The sequence below is a fragment of the Lotus japonicus genome, chromosome 3 (assembly GCF_012489685.1).
Source record: "Lotus japonicus ecotype B-129 chromosome 3, LjGifu_v1.2".
Lineage (NCBI taxonomy): Eukaryota > Viridiplantae > Streptophyta > Magnoliopsida > Fabales > Fabaceae > Lotus > Lotus japonicus.
In genome coordinates, this window is record NC_080043.1 from 41,669,950 (window position 1) to 41,683,062 (window position 13,113).

At 41.4% G+C, this 13,113-nt stretch overlaps 1 long non-coding RNA gene across 1 annotated transcript; it reads right to left on the reverse strand.

The window, feature by feature from the left end:
• Positions 1-577: 577 nt before the first annotated feature.
• On the reverse strand, positions 578-1,768 carry LOC130748364 (uncharacterized). The gene is made up of 2 exons (XR_009022659.1): positions 1,070-1,768; positions 578-957 (listed from the first exon to the last, which is right to left on the reverse strand). It is a non-coding gene; the product is annotated as an uncharacterized LOC130748364 (long non-coding RNA).
• Between the last annotated feature and the right edge of the window lie 11,345 nt (positions 1,769-13,113).

A 13,113-nucleotide genomic window follows, 5' to 3' on the forward strand; every position in this document is an offset into this window, starting at 1 on the left:
TAATACCTTTCGAAGTCTAATTCCTCACTCGGGAATCCAAACTTAGTTTTTATATCTAACCAATCATGTTATTCCTAAACACCATTAACAAAGAGGTAATATTCGAACACTTATTCTCTAACACTCCAAAAACTTGTTCGACTTTCAAAACTTTTCGCAATCGATTTTTAACGAATAAATGTGCGTACTCAAACGTAATTGATTTTCATAGGCGAATACACAACGTACGTAAGGTTTAAAAGATGTTTTCCTACTCCAAACATTGCAATATCAATTAAAATAAAAGGCTTCCTAATCTTTTTCCAAAACAACTATTTTCACTTCAAGTAACTGATTTTATCATAACGAACATCAGTTGTACAACGTCTTTAGCTAATTTTTAAATACACCAAATAAACTCCGAAAAATCTAATATTTTTATCATGGCTTCATCTACAAGTTCTGTAAATCCTCATAAATTTTTAAGTCCAAATTCAAAGTACAAAATTCAGGAAAAATTAAATACTACAGCAGTTCGTGAGAAACGGGACAGCTTAACTCGTGCTCACTAAAATGCGTATAACTTGAGCTAGAGAAATCGAAACGACATGAAACCAGCGGCAAAAGTTTAACAATGAAGAACACAGTTCCAAAATCCGAACCGAAACAAACGAATTTGGCAGAACAGCGGCTACTTCAATCACAGGACAACAACAGCATAAACTTCTCCTAATCTAATATCGAACCCATGCTCATTCAGAGGTAATCAATACATCAACAACAGAACTAATTAGAGATTAACCATCTCAAATACCCTTAAATTTTCAAAAACATTTTCAGCCCCTACAAAAATTTAAACAATACCCAAAATAGAAAAATATTTCGTTTTCTACCTTAAGCCTCATGGCTAAGGTTCTGAATTTGCTTCTTCATCTTCTGTAACAGCAGCTTCTGCCTTCCTCTGAGGACCATCAAGCTCTGAGCAACAGTGGTGTATAACACAGAATGGGAATTAGAAGTTGATAGAGGGAAAAGGAATTAGGGTTTTGAAAAGGGCAAACCAAAATTGGAAGAAATTAGAGTTCCTTACCAAAAATTGATCATCAAATCGAGCAGAGGAGAGAAAGGGCTTCCTGGTTCTGAACTGAGTGAGTCCTCCGGCGAAGGTTGGCCGGAGAAGACGGTGGTGGGCGGCGGCTGGCGGCGGATTTCGGCAGGGGTTGTCGGAACATCAAATTTATTTGGGGTTTTGTTGCGGGTGATGAGAGGAGTCCAACGGTGGTGTTGATTTCTCCAAAAGATCAGTGGTTCGCCGGAGATCGGAGCTTGAAGGTGGCGATTTTAGGGTTTCGTTTTCTCTCTGGTTTTCGCATCCATGGTGGCCGTGGTGGGTCGTTCATGGGGCTGGGCGTGAGGGATGGTGGTGCTCGCGTCTGGGCTTCGCCGGAGCAGAGGAGGAAACGCGTGGTGGTGGCGTTTTGGCACATGGTGGTGACGGCTGTGGGTGGGTACAACCAGGAAGAGAGGAAAAGAACATGGTGGCGGTGATGATGAGTGTGGTGGCTGTCATCAGGAGAAGGAGAAGAAGAAGAAGATGATGGTGAGGTGTTTTTGTTCCAGAGGAATAAAATGAAGAAGAAAATGTTGGTGGGAGAAAAGAAAGTGAGAGAGAGATGTCGAGTGAGTGAGTGGGAGAGCGTGAGGGAGAGTGAATAGTGACAGAGTGTAAGGCTATGTTGGGCATGCCATTTCAGCTAGCTTATAACTTATTTGACTAGCTGAAAGCTTATTTGACTAGCTTAAAAGCTCTATAAAAATGTTTGGTGAATGAACTTATTTCAGTAGCTTAAAGCTTTAAGCTATAAGCTATCTCAGGTAGCTTAAAGCTTAAAGCTTATAGCTTATTAAATATATTCTCATTTTTATCCTTACTATTTTATCAAAATTTCACCTTTAGCCTTATATGTTTTCTACTAAACCTATTTACCTACTCATTTTCCGATGTACCAAAAAATAAACTTATTTATTTATCAGTTATCACACTTGTCTCATATGTACATCATTCCCGCACAGAAATAATTACTACTTCAGAATAAAATAAATAATTTTATATTACAAATTACAAATTATTTGTTTTATTCTATTTAATTTAATAAAAATATAGAAAAGTAAATAAGTAAAAATTAATATTATATTTTTAAGATGATAAATAATTTGAGTGAAATTAAAAAATTTATAATAATTAATTTTAATATTAATATCATATATGTATTAATGTGAAAATAAAGTAATGTTAAATATAAAAAAAATTATACAAGTATGTCCTTTTATGTCATTTTACAATTTCAGCTTGTTCAACAACTAGCTTTACCAAACACTTTTGTTCAAATTACGTAGCTTTTCAGCTATCAGCTATCAGCTTTCAGCTAGCTTATCAGCTTTCAGCTTTCAGCTAGCTTTTCAGCTATTAGCTAGCTTTTCAGCTTTCAGCTAGCTTATCAGCTAATTGAATTCTGATTGGTGGGGTGGGGCCCACATGAGAGAGAAAGTGATCAGAAATTTGAATAATTTATGTGAGAGAGAAAGATAGAGTGGAAATTTGAAATTTGAATGAGTGGTTGGGAATAGAGATGGTGAGGTGAAAAGATAAGAATGAATTAATTTGGTGGTTGAGGTGAGAAAGAAATAAAGGGTATTACTTTATAATAGGCTATCACAAGTAAATAACAAAGGTGACTTGTTAGAGCAGGTCATCTCTTCATAAAAGGAATAGATAATTAAAGAATAGAAATTCCCAAGATTAAAATGGAATAATACACACAAAAATAATTATAATTAAATCCTTACTTTTAAATAACTCTATAAAATCAAAATATTGAAATTAATTACTACTTAATTAATTTTCCCGAATCGCGATTAGATTCGAGTTAAGAAAATAATATAGAAATATTAAATATAAACACATGATTAAATAACTATAATGAAAATATTCCTTAAGGTATTTCCCGCAGTCGTGACGCGAGTAATATTCAATCACAAATAATTAATAAAGAATACGCGTTACCGTAATTTAAGGAAATTAAGTAAATAAGCGGTCTATTAAATTTCGGGTCTTACAGCTTACACTTTATGCTCTCTTTTCCCGAACAGAGTAGTTTTCCCTTGAACTTCTTAATGAATTGGCCAACTTCCTTAACCCTCCGCACATTACTTGCCTCCTTATCCTGTATCCGTTTTCTCGCCAGTGACACCTTTGTTGCCCTCACGCGTTTCCTCTTATATGCGTCGTCCTCTTCTTCTAGGATGTAGTCTCTTGCTCGGGTGCGAACTTCCGTCATCGAGCGCGCTGGTTTCCTACTCAGCTCGCAACTCTACTTTCCTACCATCAAACCGCTTTTGAAAGCGCATACGCACGTTCGAGACTCCAATTCCTCGAACTTCGTGGACGCAGCACTGTACCGCTCCATGTACTGCATCAAGGTTTCTCGCTCCCTCTACCGAATATCGAACAGATCTACGATCATTCCTGCAGAGAACTGGACAAGGAATTTGGACGAGAGGTCGCGAAATTTCGCTATGGATCCTTGAGGCAGAGTCATAAACCAAGCCATTGTCGCACCTCGAAATGTAAATGGAAGCATCCTGCACTTCACAGCGTCGGAAGCCGTGTTCACCGCCATCTTTTCATTGAACTGAAACAAATGGTCTTTTGGATCGGTTCGCCCATCGTACGTCTCCAACGCAAGGTTTCTCATGGCATCCGGTAGGGTCACCTCTCTCACCGCTACTGAGAACGACTCGACTTTCGCAGCAGCTTTAGCCTCCTTCGCCTCTTCATTCCACTGCCTGAGGCGGTAATACTCAAATTATTCCAGCAAACAATCGTTTTGCAGTCTCACGTCGCTAGCTTGTTCCCGTCGCGCTTTTTCGCGGCGCAGTCTCCCTATCTTTTTGCCGCGCAGTGAGGATTCGTGCTTCTGCTCCATTTCCCCCCAACGCCCTTGGCAGCGTGGCTTCATCAAGATTTATCAGCGGACCGAGAATCCAGACAAAGAATCAAGAATCTAAAATCCACAAGCCGAAAAGAATTTCCTCCGAAAATCGAACTTCACTCAACCAGATACAATCCACGTAGTCCGGGAATCGAAATCTACCGATCCCCACAGACGACGCCAAATGTTCTATCCATGAACATTGAGATGAGGTATAGTACCTAGAGTGTAAGGAACGTGATGTGAGATTCCTAGAGAGAATAAGAGCGTAACCGCTTTAGAGAGAGAAAGTAACTGAATTTCAATCTTGTTACAATTTGTATTCATCCCCTATTTATAGATGTGGAGTTGGGTTTGGCGCCTCCATCCCTTCCTAATGGGCCGGTTGGGCCTCTGGGAGGAGGCTCAAGTCCCTGATCTGCTCGTCGCCCTAAGCTGGCACTCCTGGGTGAGGGACCCTGGGGTCTCGCCCAGTCCATCATACTTAAACGTTTTTACAAAAGAACTTATATCCTTTTCTTAAAACAAAGTTTAAAAAGTAAATTTCAAGTACACAATTCAAACCCCCCCCCCCCTCCCTTTCTTGTGATACTTATTTGCATCTCAATTGGCATCAGAGCTTAGTCTCTAGAAAACTAACATCTTAAACAGGTGTAGAGTAAAGATTCATGGCAGAAGATCTAGCAATAGCTACGGGCTCATCCACCAACAAACCTCCATTCTTTGATGGAACTGAATATCCGTACTGGAAGACCCACATGCAACTATTCATTGAGTCCTCAAACTACAAACTGTAACATCCCACCAACCAGGTAACGACCTCATAGGAGATACGAAACCCTAGAAAGTCGGAATAGGCAAATACGCACTAACAATCTAACTATACTATAATATATAATATATATATATGTAATATGTGTGTGTATGCATGTATGTGCGAATATTTTACTATATTGCTTGTTTGCACGTAAACCGAGACGTCGGTCAATCGACTTTAAATCGACCCAGCAATGAAAGTACCAAAGACATGGTCACAATAACCCCAAAAAGAGGATGAATTTGAGATAGAAGTAGGATAGGCTAAATAGATGATCTGATCACATCTCTTGACAATGATAAATGCATTGTCTCAGAATGATCGAACCCCGAACCAAGCTAAAAGAGTGATACTTTAACCACTCTAAGGAGATGATATTGAACCTTTAGGGCCTGAACCAAGGTCATCAATGAAAGCAACGGTAGGTGAGCTAGAATCTGAAGAAGTCCCTCCCACAGGCTCCTCCTCCGAGGGGTCCTCATCATCCGAAGATGACGGTGGTGGTGGTACTCCTACACCGGGTCCGCAGTGCACGCCGGGTGGCAGGTTGAAGCTGACAGTACATCTCCTCAGCACTTCTTCCGTCAAGTGTCCCAGACTGTCGACACGGTCTTCTATAATCCTCCCCGAGTAAGTCGCTCGGTGGCCAGCGGGGTCGACCACCCATGAGCCGGGGTCCTCCTGATCAAGCATCTCAAATCTAGTCCCCCCGAAGGGTGAACCATCGTGAACCAGTCTGCCATGGACATCTGACAATGGGCGTAGTCCGCCAAAACACACAGAAGACGCGAGGGTCAACTCCAAAGAATTACATAAGTAATAACTCGAATTGATTAAGTTTAAGGGATAGCTACTTAGGCTTATAAGTTAGTGATAGCTTCATAACCTTGTATATCTTCCAATGAATATAAAAGACAATGATAATAATTAACAGGCATCAAGTAAGATTAACAAGTATCAGTCACACTCGGCAACTAAGTCAGTATGCATGTTGCATGAATGAGATGACAAGGAACAAGATGCAATCCGGAGGGATGGGCATCAACTAGTCAGCCCTAACACCAGCCACGGTGGGACCATTTCCGCTCGCGTGTCTCTTATACCAAACAAAAGGTAGTCAGATCAGCAGTGAACCCGAAGGTCTGCCATTTCCGTCTGCTACTAAGAATCACCGCAGTGTTCTTATGTGGAAATCCGGGTCTTATGACCATTTTGGAATCCACCGAGGTCCGGCATCCCACCGTGTATTAACCCCAGAAATGTGTGCGTGAATGCAAAGTGATTAGCCAAACAACGTCTCCGACCTCACTCGACACGTCGCCACGTGTTCTAGCTAACTTATTGTCTCTAAAAGCATACCCTAAGGCAAATGTCGATTCTGCGACAAAAGACAATTAATTATAAAAAGGTATTATCTCATGATTACTTCTTGAATCATCCGACTCATCTCCATCCAATGGTCAAAACTGCTCAGCGAGCAAAGAGTATGGACATACTCGGAAACTACCCGTTTCCCGGCTTATCTTTTAGATAGCAAAACAACAAAACTACTCATCGAGCAAAAGAGTATCGACGTACTCGGAAACTATCCTTTTCCCGGCTTATCTCTCAGATAGACAAACAACAAAACTGCTCCTCGAGAAAAAGAGTATTAACATACTCAGAAACTTATTAGTTTCCCCAAAACTTGGATTCGACGACACTTCTCATTTTTCCAAAACTAATATTCGAGCCCTAAGCTTTCATCCGAGATTGTTATCATGATTTAAAGGTTCAGAGGTTGTTTAGTGTCTTATGATTTTTCCTTATAATATAGTTTCCATTTAGTTTTATCTCTAATCTTATGAGTTTAAAAGATCCCATAATCCCAAGTAACTCCCAGAGAAGGTCTCGATCCACTAAAACAATAGCAAGGTCTGAATCTCCGTTCGTCCCGTCAAACTTTCCCAAAATCTCATGATAAATTTGGCATAACTGCCCGTTATCCTCCCTCTGAAGTACAACATATATATGTGTAATTGCATAGTCAAATTAGCACAATCCAACAGTCATGGCACATATATCAACACATCCTAGATTAACCATTTAGCACATAGAACGTAGATCAATATCAACACATCCTAGATTAACCATTTGGCACATAGCATGTGAATCAATCTCAAAAACAATCCAGAGATGAGTCATCATCATTGTCAGCCGAAGCCTCAGAAAACATTTCCCAGTCAAACACAAACAAGTGCATAAACAATAAATCAAGTCGAATTCGTCGACACCTAAAACATTAACTAGTATTCAGTGAGTAGCCCTCACCTGTAGCTCATCCAGTGTGGTCCTGAAGCGTTCCTTCACAATCTCCTCCTTCCTCTCCTTGAAATTCCTCAAACGAACTTAGAGCAAAAACCACAAAATTCAATCACAATCAATCAGAAACTCAGCACCCAATACTTACTAAGGTTACACGAAGCAGCATATACTCCGAAGTACGATAATCTAACGCGATAGGACAAGTTTTCGAAAAAGGAATTTTTCTTCCCCCCTTGAAGTGCTCTCGGCCACACACACTAATTGTGTGCGCCGATTTTTCTTCGATCAAACTTGGTTCCTAGGTTATCATTAGTCGTAACTAAGACGGATCAAAGCTCGGAAAAATTATCGGGTCGAAAACTGTCGCAGGGGTATTTTGCTCAATATTTTTAGCTCAGAATTTCAAAATTGGAAATTCGAAAAACAAATTTGATGGGGACGTCACCAACGAAGTTTATGACAACTAACCCTATTAGTGCTAAGCTCAGTCGAGAAGCCTAAAGGGTGAAACTTTGGCCCAAAATAGGTTTTTCAAGCAGAATTGAAACTCGGCGGCAGTTCGGCGAGAATCGGCGAAATGTAATCCGCTAAACATGCTCTTGGGCACGCAGGGAAGAGGTTTAGATAGAAAGATGAAGTTATTTGGACAGTTTTGCAAAAAGCTCAAAACTTAGAGCACAGAAAGACATAGAGAAAAACGACAGAATTGACGATCAGAAGTAAGGATTAGCATCTATACCTCGAGATCTTCAAGTAGCAACTGTCGATGCAACGATCAGGCAAGAATCGGTGAAAAATCTTTTCTCCCTTCCTTCTCCTCTTGCTCGCGGGTTTGATGGTGAAATGGTGATGAGTTTTTGGTTTTTCTCCTATTTATATGGGATGAAAAATGCGGAAAAATGAAAATTTCGCAATTTCAATTTTTCCTGTGCCATCATCCGTGAATTCTAAGATAGGTTCTGGCGACAGAATTCCAGAACTCAAAAGAGGTTTCTTGGAATTAAAGCAAACGATTCAAAGTCGATGTAAATCTATTTTACCCGAAAAACTACTTTTTGCAGTGGATGTCGGATGAGAAAACTTCTTTCTGAAGAAAGATTGGAAAGCTCGAGAGAAATAGGTGGACGCGTGTGGAATCTTCGTTTGAAGCTCCGAATAGAAAAATTCCTCATCAACCGTTAATTTTAGGTTTCTTGAGCTATCAGGGTTTTAGTTTTGGCAAACCTCCAAGAATTAGAATCGGACGTTCGTGCATTCCAGGGTTTCGCATCGAAATGCTTGTCATGGAAGGATTAAGAGAAGTTCTAACATTTCTCTGAAGATTTTTGGAATTAGTTTCTACCGTGTCTTTAAGTACAAATTAGTCGTTTACTGACGCTCTCGTCCTAGGTATAAGTGAATACTACTTCGCTATAACTTTTATCGACTTTGATACAATCCTTGGCCTTTTCCTGAACTTTCTCCTTCATAAATTTATTCCATTCGATAAACACTTGTTCAGGTTTTCCTTCACGATACATCAACCTAATTGTGAATATGAATTTCATTCACTTATTCTAAGTCTAAAAACTTGGGTCTCACATTACTACCCTCCAAAAAGAAAGTTTCGACCTCGAAACTTAAGGTTCAGCAAAAAGTTCCAGATACTGTTCCTTGATCTTTTCTTTCAGCTCCCATGTTGCATCGTCGGTGTCTTTGTTCCAAATGACTTTCACTAACTCAATCTCTTTTCCCCTCAACTGTTTTATCCTTGTGTCACCAATGCTAATTGGCGGCATCTCGAATGACAGGTCATCCTTCAACTCGATGTCATCAAGTTCGATAACATGCGTCGGATCCGCAATACACTTCCTCAGTTGTGACACATGGAATACGTCGTGAATGTTTGATAGAAATGGTGGTAGTGCAATCTGATAAGCAACTGGTCCTACTCGACGAGTAATTTGATAAGGTCCAATGAACTTTGGCGTAAGCTTCCTTGACTTAATTGCTCGACCAACTCTCGTAGTCTGTGTAACTCATAAAAATACATGGTCTCCTTCTTCAAATTCTAGAGTTCTGCGCCTTTGATCTGCATAACTCTTCTGTCTACTTTGAGAAGTCTTCATTTTCTCTCTGATCTGCTTGATCTTCTCGGTTGTCTGTTGCAGAAGTTCTGGTCCTACTAACAAATTCTCTCCATCTTGATACCAACACAAAGGTGTTCTACACTTGCGACCATACAAAGCTTCATATGGTGCCATACCTATGTTCGTATGAAAACTGTTGTTGTAAGTGAACTCAATCAATGGCAGTAGATTATCCCAATTGCCCTTGTTGTCTAATACGCAAGCTCGTAGTAAATCTTCCAATGATTGGATAGTTCTCTCAGTCTGTCCATCAGTCTGTGGGTGATAAGCAGAACTTAACCTCAGCCTTGTCCCCAATGCGTCCTGAAGAGCTCCCCAAAAATGTGAAGTAAACTTTGGGTCTCGATCGGAAACAATACTAGTCGGTACTCCATGACGGCATACAATCTCAGCTATGTAAATCTCCGATAGTTTCTCCACGTTGTAGGTGGTTCTCGCAGGTATAAAGTGAGCCGACTTAGTCAATCGATCCACTATTACCCAAATCGAATCATATCCCTTCTGAGTTCTTGGCAAAGCCACGACAAAATCCATCGATATGCTATCCCATTTCCATTCTGGTACATCCAAGCTTTGTAGCATACCTGAAGATTTCTGATGTTCCACCTTAGCTTTCTGACAGGTCAAACACGCAGCTACATACTCAGCCATTTGTCTTTTCATTCCTGGCCACCAAAAATTCATCTTCAAGTCTTGATACATCTTTTTCATTCTAGGATGAATGCTCAACTTGCTCTTGTGACCTTCATCCATAATCAACCTCCTCAAGTCTGGGTTGTTAGGTACGCAAACTCTATCCTTACACCGTAGGATATTGTCACTTCCTACCTTGAATTCCGAGTCCTTACCCTGAATTACCAAATTTATTTTCCCGAGTAGAAATTCATCTTGTAACTGTTGGTCTCGGATTTCTTCCATCAATTCATTGGCGATTCTGATCATTCCGAACTTCAGTTCTCCCTCGAACAATCTCACATCTAAGCACAAATCTCGAAATTGTTCCAGCAGTTAAAGCTCTTTAACCATCATTGACGAGATATGCATCTTCCTGCTCAAGGCATCAGCAACTACATTGGCCTTCCCAGGATGATACTGTAGGGTAAATTCATAATCCTTGAGAAATTCCATCTATCGTCGTTGTCTCATGTTCAGCTCCTTCTGCTCAAACAAGTACTTCAAACTCTTATGATCACTGAATATGGTAAAAGTGCATCCATATAAGTAATGTCTCCAAATTTTCAGTGAAAATACAATGGCAGCTAGCTCTAAGTCATGAGTCGGATAATTCTTCTCGTGAACCTTCAGTTGTCGTGAGGCATAAGCCACTACTTTTCGATGTTGCATCAGCACACATCCCAAACCTTGATGCGAAGTATCACAGTACACCTCATACGGTTCCTCCGGTTGTGGTAGGACGAGTACAGGTGACGTCGTCAAACGTTCCTTCATCGTCTGAAAACTAGTTTCGCACGCTTTGATCCATGCAAAAGGTTGATCCTTCCTCGTATGTTGAGTCAAGGGTCCAACAATCTTGGTGAAGTTCTCGATGAAACGACGATAATATCCCGCCAAACCAATAAAACTCCTAATTTCAATCACGGTCCTTGGCCATTCCCATGCCAACACGGTCTCTACCTTTGCTGGGTCCACAGCTATACCCTCTTTAGAGATCACGTGGCCTAAAAATTTGACTTCTTCGAGCCAAAATTCGCACTTGGAAGGGTTGGTGTACAATTCCTTCTCCCTCAGCACTTGTAAAACCTGACGCAAATGCCCCTCATGATCCTCAACTTTCTTTGAGTAAATTAGAATGTCGTCGATAAACACCACGACGAATCGATCTAAGAATGTATGGAAAGTCCTGTTCATGTAGTCCATGAATATAGCAGGTGCGTTTGTCACCCCAAATGGCATTACTAAATATTCATAGTGTCCGTAACGAGTTCTGAATGCCGTCTTCTGAATATCCTCAGTCTTTACTCTGATCTGATGGTAACCCGACTTCAGGTCTATTTTTGAGAATATCGCAGCTCCTCGAAGTTGATCCATCAAATCATCAATTCTAGGTAACGGATACCTATTCTTGACGGTTACTTTGTTTAGTTGTCGGTAGTCGACACATAATCTAGATCTCCCATCCTTCTTCTTCACCAATAAGACTGGCGCTCCCCAAGGCGAAACGCTTGGCCGGATAAATCCCTTCGATTGAAGATCCTCTAGATGAGACTTCAATTCCACTAACTCCGCAGGTGCCATACAATATGGTGCAATCAAAATCGGTCCTGTTCCCGGTACGATATCAATAGCAAACTCGATGTCGCGTACATGCGGCAATCCAGGTACATCGCCAGGAAAAACATCAGTGAAGTCTCTCACAACTGGAAGATTGTTCACCTCCGGGTTCCCTTTACTCTCTAAGTTTAGCAATACGGAGTACTCTTGAGATCCTTCGTTCAAAGAGACACTAATGTGGTTGGCAGATAGATACTCGAAAAGATCCGAGTCAGGAAATACCACTCTCTTTCGGTTGCAGTCCAAAAGACAATGATAATGAGACAACCAATCCATTCCTAGGATAACATCTAAGTTCTTGAGAGTAAGGCATACTAGGTTAGCATGAAAGACTCTATCTCTATATGTCACCGGACAATACATACATGCAGCATTAGCAAGAAGGGTTTTAGCATGGGTGATAACAATAAGATCAAAGCTCAAAGCAGTAACATGAAGTTTCAATCTGGTCACACATTCCCTAGAGATAAATGAGTGCGTTGCACCGGAATCGAAAAGTACAGTTAGGAGATTACCGTCAATCTCGCAGTTTCCCCTGATCAGACCGTCGACTCCTTCAGCCTCTTCACCATCCATGGTGTAAACTCTTGCTTTTGCAGCAGGGCGCTTTCCTCGAGCAGTGTTAACAGTCGGTTCCGTCTTGGGAGCCCTGCATTGACCGGCAGTATGACCCAACTTGTTACAATTGAAGCACTGGGGTCTCGTGTCCGGACAAGTATTAGCATAGTGCCCCGGCTTCCCACATTTGAAGCAGGTCACCTCCCTGTTCAAAGTCTGATCTCCAGAACCCCTAGCATTACCAGTCATGGGTCTATAAGATCCTGAGGTAAACCCTCTCCCAGTAGGACGTTGATACGGCCTCCTGCTCTGAAATCTCCCTTTACCTTGATAGTTTTGATAGCCTGACCTCATTGGCCCTCCAGTCCCAGCACGGTTCAACCTTCTGTTCTTCATCAGTTCCACCTCTGTGGCTTTCTCAACTAATGACTGAAAGCGCATGATTCCTAATGGCCTCACAGAGTCCTCGATATCAGGCCTCAGTCCATTGACAAAACGCTTACACATGTAGAGTTCATCAACATGATCGTTGAAAAATTGAAAGTGTTTCGCCAGAGACTCCAACTTAGACGCAAATTCAGGTACAGACATACCTCCTTGACGGAGTGTCAGAAACTGTGCCTCCCGCTCATCCCGAGCACTAGTTGGAAAATACTTTTCCAAGAATGCAGTTCGGAAGGAGTTCCAGTTGATCTCCTCGTTATTGGCTTCCATAATTCCCCTGGTGCCTCTCCACCAGTACTCAGCATCACCAAGTAGCAGATAAGTCGCCATGCCCACCTTGGCACCTTCAACAGTCTGCAGTACACCGAATATCTTCTCAATCTCCTGGATCCAAAGATCCGCTTTGTCCGGGTTAGTACCACCCGAGAACTTTGGTAGATCCTGTCTCCTGAAGTCATTCAGGCCCTTGTTCTGATCCAGAGTTACTTCTCTCTGACGCTGATGCTGGTCACGTGCCTCCTCAGTCGCACGCCTCATGGCATTATCATTTGCCTGTGCCGTCACAGCTTGGGCCATCGTGGCCATCATCTCATCTAGT